The 8,326-nt window shown below is 61.5% G+C and overlaps 1 non-coding gene across 1 annotated transcript; it reads right to left on the bottom strand.

Moving 5' to 3' along the window:
• Window positions 1–6,258: 6,258 nt before the first annotated feature.
• Window positions 6,259–6,377, bottom strand: LOC148058518 (5S ribosomal RNA). The gene has a single exon (XR_015709743.1). It is a non-coding gene; the product is annotated as a 5S ribosomal RNA (ribosomal RNA).
• Between the last annotated feature and the right edge of the window lie 1,949 nt (window positions 6,378–8,326).

The following is an 8,326-nucleotide window of genomic DNA, read 5'->3' as shown; positions in this document are numbered from 1 at the left end:
ACTTTTTGCAGAGCAGTCACACTCGGAAAAAATTTCTTTCGTCTGGCAAAAGAACCAGAGTGTTCAGCGGTCATCCACTCCAACCTTGTCCGATTTTGAGGCACCAGGCTCGGCCACCCTCCGAGCCTTTTCACTCCCTCTCCTGTTATGGTGCCTCCCTATTAACCTCTAGGTGGTTGCGCTCGTGACATCAAAAAGACCACTTTTTTCAGAGCAGTCACACTCGGGAAAAATTTCTTTCGTCTGGCAAAAGAACCAGAGTTTTCAGCGGTCATCCACTCCAACCTTGTCCGATTTTGAGGCACCAGGCTCGGCCACCCTCCGAGCCTTTTCACTCCCTCTCCTGTTATGGTGCCTCCCTATTAACCTCTAGGTGGTTGCGCTCGTGACATCAAAAATACCACTTTTTGCAGAGCAGTCACACTCGGAAAAAATTTCTTTCGTCTGGCAAAAGAACCAGAGTTTTCAGCGGTCATCCACTCCAACCTTGTCCGATTTTGAGGCACCAGGCTCGGCCACCCTCCGAGCCTTTTCACTCCCTCTCCTGTTATGGTGCCTCCCTATTAACCTCTAGGTGGTTGCGCTCGTGACATCAAAAAGACCACTTTTTGCAGAGCAGTCACACTCGGGAAAAATTTCTTTCGTCTGGCAAAAGAACCAGAGTTTTCAGCGGTCATCCACTCCAACCTTGTCCGATTTTGAGGCACCAGGCTCGGCCACCGTCCGAGCCTTTTCACTCCCTCTCCTGTTATGGTGCCTCCCTATTAACCTCTAGGTGGTTGCGCTCGTGACATCAAAAAGACCACTTTTTTCAGAGCAGTCACACTCGGGAAAAATTTCTTTCGTCTGGCAAAAGAACCAGAGTTATCAGCGGTCATCCACTCCAACCTTGTCCGACGTTGAGGCACCGATGTCGGCCAAGTTCTGAGCGTTCCACCGCCGAATGCCACTGGTCCTCAACACAGCGGACTTCCAATCCAACCTTGTCCGACTTTGAGGCACCGAAGTCGGCCTCAGCCCGAGCCTTCCCCCGCCGACCTCACTGGAGCCCGCCATCCAGGGACCGGCGGAGGTCGCCCGCATGACCGCGGCAAAGTGTCTCAAAGTCGGGCACGACCGCTCGAGTCACCCGCCAACCCGGTCCGGGGCACCTCCAGGGACCGGCGGAGGTCGCCCGCATGACCGCGGCAAAGTGTCTCAAAGTCGGGCATGACCGCTCGAGTCACCCGCCAACCCGGTCCGGGGCACCTCCAGGGACCGGCGGAGGACGCCCGCATGACCGCGACAAAGTGTCTCAAAGTCGGGCACGACCGCTCGAGTCACCCGCCAACCCGGTCCGGGGCACCTCCAGGGACCGGCGGAGGACGCCCGCATGACCGCGACAAAGTGTCTCAAAGTCGGGCACGACCGCTCGAGTCACCCGCCAACCCGGTCCGGGGCACCTCCAGGGACCGGCGGAGGACGCCCGCATGACCGCGACAAAGTGTCTCAAAGTCGGGCACGACCGCTCGAGTCACCCGCCAACCCGGTCCGGGGCACCTCCAGGGACCGGCGGAGGACGCCCGCATGACCGCGACAAAGTGTCTCAAAGTCGGGCAGGACCGCTCGAGTCACCCGCCAACCCGGTCCGGGGCACCTCCAGGGACCGGCGGAGGACGCCCGCATGACCGCGACAAAGTGTCTCAAAGTCGGGCACGACCGCTCGAGTCACCCGCCAACCCGGTCCGGGGCACCTCCAGGGACCGGCGGAGGACGCCCGCATGACCGCGACAAAGTGTCTCAAAGTCGGTCATGACCGTTCGAGTCACCCGCCAACCCGGTCCGGGGCACCTCCAGGGACCGGCGGAGGAGGCCCGCATGACCGCGACAAAGTGTCTCAAAGTCGGGCACAACCGCTCGAGTCACCCGCCAACCCGGTCCGGGGCACCTCCAGGGACCGGCGGAGGACGCCCGCATGACCGCGACAAAGTGTCTCAAAGTCGGGCACGACCGCTCGAGTCACCCGCCAACCCGGTCCGGGGCACCTCCAGGGACCGGCGGAGGACGCCCGCATGACCGCGACAAAGTGTCTCAAAGTCGGGCATGACCGCTCGAGTCACCCGCCAACCCGGTCCGGGGCACCTCCAGGGACCGGCGGAGGACGCCCGCATGACCGCGACAAAGTGTCTCAAAGTCGGGCATGACTGCTCGAGTCACCCGCCAACCCGGTCCGGGGCACCTCCAGGGACCGGCGGAGGACGCCCGCATGACCGCGACAAAGTGTCTCAAAGTCGGGCACGACCGCTCGAGTCACCCGCCAACCCGGTCCGGGGCACCTCCAGGGACCGGCGGAGGACGCCCGCATGACCGCGACAAAGTGTCTCAAAGTCGGGCACGACCGCTCGAGTCACCCGCCAACCCGGTCCGGGGCACCTCCAGGGACCGGCGGAGGTCGCCCGCATGACCGCGACAAAGTGTCTCAAAGTCGGGCATGACCGCTCGAGTCACCCGCCAACCCGGTCCGGGGCACCTCCGGGGACCGGCGGAGGACGCCCGCATGACCGCGACAAAGGGTCTCAAAGTCGGGCAGGACCGCTCGAGTCACCCGCCAACCCGGTCCGGGGCACCTCCGGGGAGCAGTGGAGGTCGCTCGCATGACCGCGACAAAGTGTCTCAAAGTCGGGCATGACCGCTCGAGTCGCCCGCCATCCCGGTCCGGAGCTCAACACTTTGTCGTTTTTTCCACTCCCTCCCCATTAACCTCTAGGTGGTTGCGCTCGTGACATCAAAAAGACCACTTTTTGCAGAGCAGTCACACTCGGAAAAAATTCGTTTCGTCTGGCAAAAGAACCAGAGTTCTCAGCGGGCTTCCAGTCCAACCTTGTCCGATTTTGAGGCACCAGGCTCGGCCACAGTCCGAGCCCATTCACTCCCTCCCCTGTTGTACTCGCTCCCTATTAACCTCTAGGTGGTTGCGCTCGTGACATCAAAAAGACCACTTTTTGAGGAGCAGTCACACTTAGGAAAAATCCGTTTGCGCTCACACCATCCCTCCCCATTAACCTCTAGGTGGTTGCGCTCGTGACATCAAAAAGACCACTTTTTGAGGAGCAGTCACACTTAGGAAAAATCCGTTTGCGCTCACACCATCCCTCCCCATTAACCTCTAGGTGGTTGCGCTCGTGACATCAAAAAGACCACTTTTTGAGGAGCAGTCAGACACCGAGGTTTTCTGGATTTATGTCCGTTTTCCTGGTTCTCTGACTCGGGCACCTTGTGACCGACATCCCCCCCTTCCCTGGTTCTATTTTGCCGATACTTTGGTGAGTTTTCTACCCGCAAACCAAGCCCCCCAAGCCCGCCGCCTGGTGGGGGAGCATGCCGCCTGGCCCGGTTCTATTTTAGGTCACTTTGGTGAGTTTTCTACCCGCAAACCAAGCCCCCCAAGCCCGCCGCCTGGTGGGGGAAGAGGCCCCCTGGTCCCGGTTCTATTTTAGGACACTTTGGTGAGTTTTCTACCCGCAAACCAAGCCCCCCAAGCCCGCCGCCTGGTGGGGGAAGATGCCCCCTGGTCCCGGTTCTATTTTAGGACACTTTGGTGAGTTTTCTACCCGCAAACCAAGCCCCCCAAGCCCGCCGCCTGGTGGGGGAAGATGCCCCCTGGTCCCGGTTCTATTTTAGGACACTTTGGTGAGTTTTCTACCCGCAAACCAAGCCCCCCAAGCCCGCCGCCTGGTGGGGGAACATGCCCCCTGGTCCCGGTTCTATTTTAGGACACTTTGGTGAGTTTTCTACCCGCAAACCAAGCCCCCCAAGCCCGCCGCCTGGTGGGGGAACATGCCGCCTAGCCCGGTTCTATTTTAGGTCACTTTGGTGAGTTTTCTACCCGCAAACCAAGCCCCCCAAGCCCGCCGCCTGGTGGGGGAAGAGGCCCCCTGGTCCCGGTTCTATTTTAGGACACTTTGGTGAGTTTTCTACCCGCAAACCAAGCCCCCCAAGCCCGCCGCCTGGTGGGGGAACATGCCCCCTGGTCCTGGTTCTATTTTAGGACACTTTGGTGAGTTTTCTACCCGCAAACCAAGCCCCCCAAGCCCGCCGCCTGGTGGGGGAGCATGCCCCCTGGTCCCGGTTCTATTTTAGGACACTTTGGTGAGTTTTCTACCCGGAAACCAAGCCCCCCAAGCCCGCCACCTGGTGGGGGAAGAGGCCCCCTGGTCCCGGTTCTATTTTAGGACACTTTGGTGAGTTTTCTACCCACACTGCAGGTCCCCAAATGCCGCCATCTGGTGGGGGAACATGCCGCCTGCACCGGTTCTATTTTAAGTCACTTTGGTGAGTTTTCTGCCCACACTACGGGTCCCCAAATGCCGCCATCTGGTGGGGGAACATGCCGCCTGCACCGGTTCTATTTTAAGTCACTTTGGTGCGTTTTCTGCCCACACTACGGCTCCCCAAATGCCGCCATCTGGTGGGGGAACATGCCGCCTGCACCGGTTCTATTTTAAGTCACTTTGGTGAGTTTTCTGCCCACACTACGGGTCCCCAAATGCCGCCATCTGGTGGGGGAACATGCCGCCTGCACCGGTTCTATTTTAAGTCACTTTGGTGAGTTTTCTGCCCACACTACGGCTCCCCAAATGCCGCCATCTGGTGGGGGAACATGCCGCCTGCACCGGTTCTATTTTAAGTCACTTTGGTGAGTTTTCTGCCCACACTACGGCTCCCCAAATGCCGCCATCTGGTGGGGGAACATGCCGCCTGCACCGGTTCTATTTTAAGTCACTTTGGTGAGTTTTCTACCCACACTACGGGTCCCCAAATGCCGCCATCTGGTGGGGGAACATGCCGCCTGCACCGGTTCTATTTTAAGTCACTTTGGTGAGTTTTCTACCCACACTACGGGTCCCCAAATGCCGCCATCTGGTGGGGGAACATGCCGCCTGCACCGGTTCTATTTTAAGTCACTTTGGTGAGTTTTCTGCCCACACTACGGGTCCCCAAATGCCGCCATCTGGTGGGGGAACATGCCGCCTGCACCGGTTCTATTTTAAGTCACTTTGGTGAGTTTTCTGCCCACACTACGGGTCCCCAAATGCCGCCACCTGGTGGGGGAACTGCCGCCTAGTCCCGGTTCTATTTTAGGTCACTTTTCTCACTTTCTGACCCACAAATAATGCCCCAAATGCCGCCGCCTGGTGGGGGGAACTGCCGCCTAGTCCCGGTTCTATTTTAGGTCACTTTTCTCACTTTCTGACCCACAAATAATGCCCCAAATGCCGCCGCCTGGTGGGGGGAACTGCCGCCTAGTCCCGGTTCTATTTTAGGTCACTTTTCTCACTTTCTGACCCACAAATAATGCCCCAAATGCCGCCGCCTGGTGGGGGGAACTGCCGCCTAGTCCCGGTTCTATTTTAGGTCACTTTTCTCACTTTCTGACCCACAAATAATGCCCCAAATGCCGCCGCCTGGTGGGGGGAACTGCCGCCTAGTCCCGGTTCTATTTTAGGTCACTTTTCTCACTTTCTGACCCACAAATAATGCCCCAAATGCCGCCGCCTGGTGGGGGGAACTGCCGCCTAGTCCCGGTTCTATTTTAGGTCACTTTTCTCACTTTCTGACCCACAAATAATGCCCCAAATGCCGCCGCCTGGTGGGGGGAACTGCCGCCTAGTCCCGGTTCTATTTTAGGTCACTTTTCTCACTTTCTGACCCACAAATAATGCCCCAAATGCCGCCGCCTGGTGGGGGGAACTGCCGCCTAGTCCCGGTTCTATTTTAGGTCACTTTTCTCACTTTCTGACCCACAAATAATGCCCCAAATGCCGCCGCCTGGTGGGGGGAACTGCCGCCTAGTCCCGGTTCTATTTTAGGTCACTTTTCTCACTTTCTGACCCACAAATAATGCCCCAAATGCCGCCGCCTGGTGGGGGGAACTGCCGCCTAGTCCCGGTTCTATTTTAGGTCACTTTTCTCACTTTCTGACCCACAAATAATGCCCCAAATGCCGCCGCCTGGTGGGGGGAACTGCCGCCTAGTCCCGGTTCTATTTTAGGTCACTTTTCTCACTTTCTGACCCACAAATAATGCCCCAAATGCCGCCGCCTGGTGGGGGGAACTGCCGCCTAGTCCCGGTTCTATTTTAGGTCACTTTTCTCACTTTCTTACCCACAAATAATGCCCCAAATGCCGCCGCCTGGTGGGGGGAACTGCCGCCTAGTCCCGGTTCTATTTTAGGTCACTTTTCTCACTTTTCTACCCACAAATAATGGCAAAAAAAAATGCTTACAGCACCCAGTATTCCCAGGCGGTCTCCCATCCAAGTACTAACTGGGCCCGACCCTGCTTGGCTTCCGAGATCAGACGAGATCGGGCTCATTCAGGGTGGTGTGGCCGTAAGCGAGGGAAGCGCTTGTGAAATGCCCCAAAGTGTTGAAAATGTTCCCCAGGCCCCTGGTTCCCCATCCCCGCAGGAGGAGGCTCCCCAGGCCCCCTGGTTCCCCATCCCCGCAGGAGGAGGCTCCCCAGGCCCCCTGGTGCAGGAGGAGGCTCCCCAGGCCCCTGGTTCCCCATCCCCGCAGGAGGAGGCTCCCCAGGCCCCCTGGTTCCCCATCCCCGCAGGAGGAGGCTCCCCAGGCCCCATGGTTCCCCATCACCGCAGGAGGAGGCTCCCCAGGCCCCCTGGTTCCCCATCCCCGCAGGAGGAGGCTCCCCAGGCCCCCTGGTGCAGGAGGAGGCTCCCCAGGCCCCCTGGTTCCCCATCCCCGCAGGAGGAGGCTCCCCAGGCCCCCTGGTTCTCCATGCCCGCAGGAGGAGGCTCCCCAGGCCCCTGGTTCCCCATCCCCGCAGGAGGAGGCTCCCCAGGCCCCCTGGTTCTCCATGCCCGCAGGAGGAGGCTCCCCAGGCCCCCTGGTTCTCCATCCCCGCAGGAGGAGGCTCCCCAGGCCCCCTGGTTCTCCATCCCCGCAGGAGGAGGCTCCCCAGGCCCCCATGTTCTCCATGCCCGCAGGAGGAGGCTCCCCAGGCCCCTTGGTTCTCCATCCCCGCAGGAGTAGGCTCCCCAGGCGCCCTGGTTCTCCATCCCCGCAGGAGGAGGCTCCCCAGGCCCCCTGGTTCTCCATCCCCGCAGGAGGAGGCTCCCCAGGCCCCATGGTTCCCCATCACCGCAGGAGGAGGCTCCCCAGGCCCCCTGGTTCCCCATCCCCGCAGGAGGAGGCTCCCCAGGCCCCCTGGTTCTCCATCCCCGCAGGAGGAGGCTCCCCAGGCCCCCATGTTCTCCATGCCCGCAGGAGGAGGCTCCCCAGGCCCCTTGGTTCTCCATCCCCGCAGGAGGAGGCTCCCCAGGCCCCTGGTTCTCCATCCCCGCAGGAGGAGGCTCCCCAGGCGCCCTGGTTCTCCATCCCCGCAGGAGGAGGCTCCCCAGGCCCCCTGGTTCTCCATGCCCGCAGGAGGAGGCTCCCCAGGCCCCCTGGTTCTCCATCCCCGCAGGAGGAGGCTCCCCAGGCCCCCTGGTTCCCCATCCCCGCAGGAGGAGGCTCCCCAGGCCCCCTGGTTCTCCATGCCCGCAGGAGGAGGCTCCCCAGGCCCCCTGGTTCTCCATCCCCGCAGGAGGAGGCTCCCCAGGCCCCCATGTTCTCCATGCCCGCAGGAGGAGGCTCCCCAGGCCCCTTGGTTCTCCATCCCCGCAGGAGGAGGCTCCCCAGGCCCCTGGTTCCCCATCCCCGCAGGAGGAGGCTCCCCAGGCCCCCTGGTTCTCCATGCCCGCAGGAGGAGGCTCCCCAGGCCCCCTGGTTCTCCATGCCCGCAGGAGGAGGCTCCCCAGGCCCCCTGGTTCTCCATCCCCGCAGGAGGAGGCTCCCCAGGCCCCTGGTTCTCCATGCCCGCAGGAGGAGGCTCCCCAGGCCCCCTGGTTCTCCATGACCGCAGGAGGAGGCTCCCCAGGCCCCCTGGTTCTCCATCCCCGCAGGAGGAGGCTCCCCAGGCCCCCTGGTTCCCCATCCCCGCAGGAGGAGGCTCCCCAGGCCCCCTGGTTCCCCATCCCCGCAGGAGGAGGCTCCCCAGGCGCCCTGGTTCTCCATCCCCGCAGGAGGAGGCTCCCCAGGCCCCCTGGTTCTCCATGCCCGCAGGAGGAGGCTCCCCAGGCCCCCTGGTTCTCCATCCCCGCAGGAGGAGGCTCCCCAGGCCCCCTGGTTCCCCATCCCCGCAGGAGGAGGCTCCCCAGGCCCCCTGGTTCTCCATGCCCGCAGGAGGAGGCTCCCCAGGCCCCCTGGTTCTCCATCCCCGCAGGAGGAGGCTCCCCAGGCCCCCATGTTCTCCATGCCCGCAGGAGGAGGCTCCCCAGGCCCCTTGG

Source organism: Callionymus lyra, unplaced genomic scaffold, assembly GCF_982586985.1.
Source record: "Callionymus lyra unplaced genomic scaffold, fCalLyr1.hap1.1 HAP1_SCAFFOLD_73, whole genome shotgun sequence".
NCBI lineage: Eukaryota > Metazoa > Chordata > Actinopteri > Syngnathiformes > Callionymidae > Callionymus > Callionymus lyra.
Note: the sequence above shows the minus strand (reverse complement) of the source record. Positions and strands in the feature narration are given on the sequence as shown.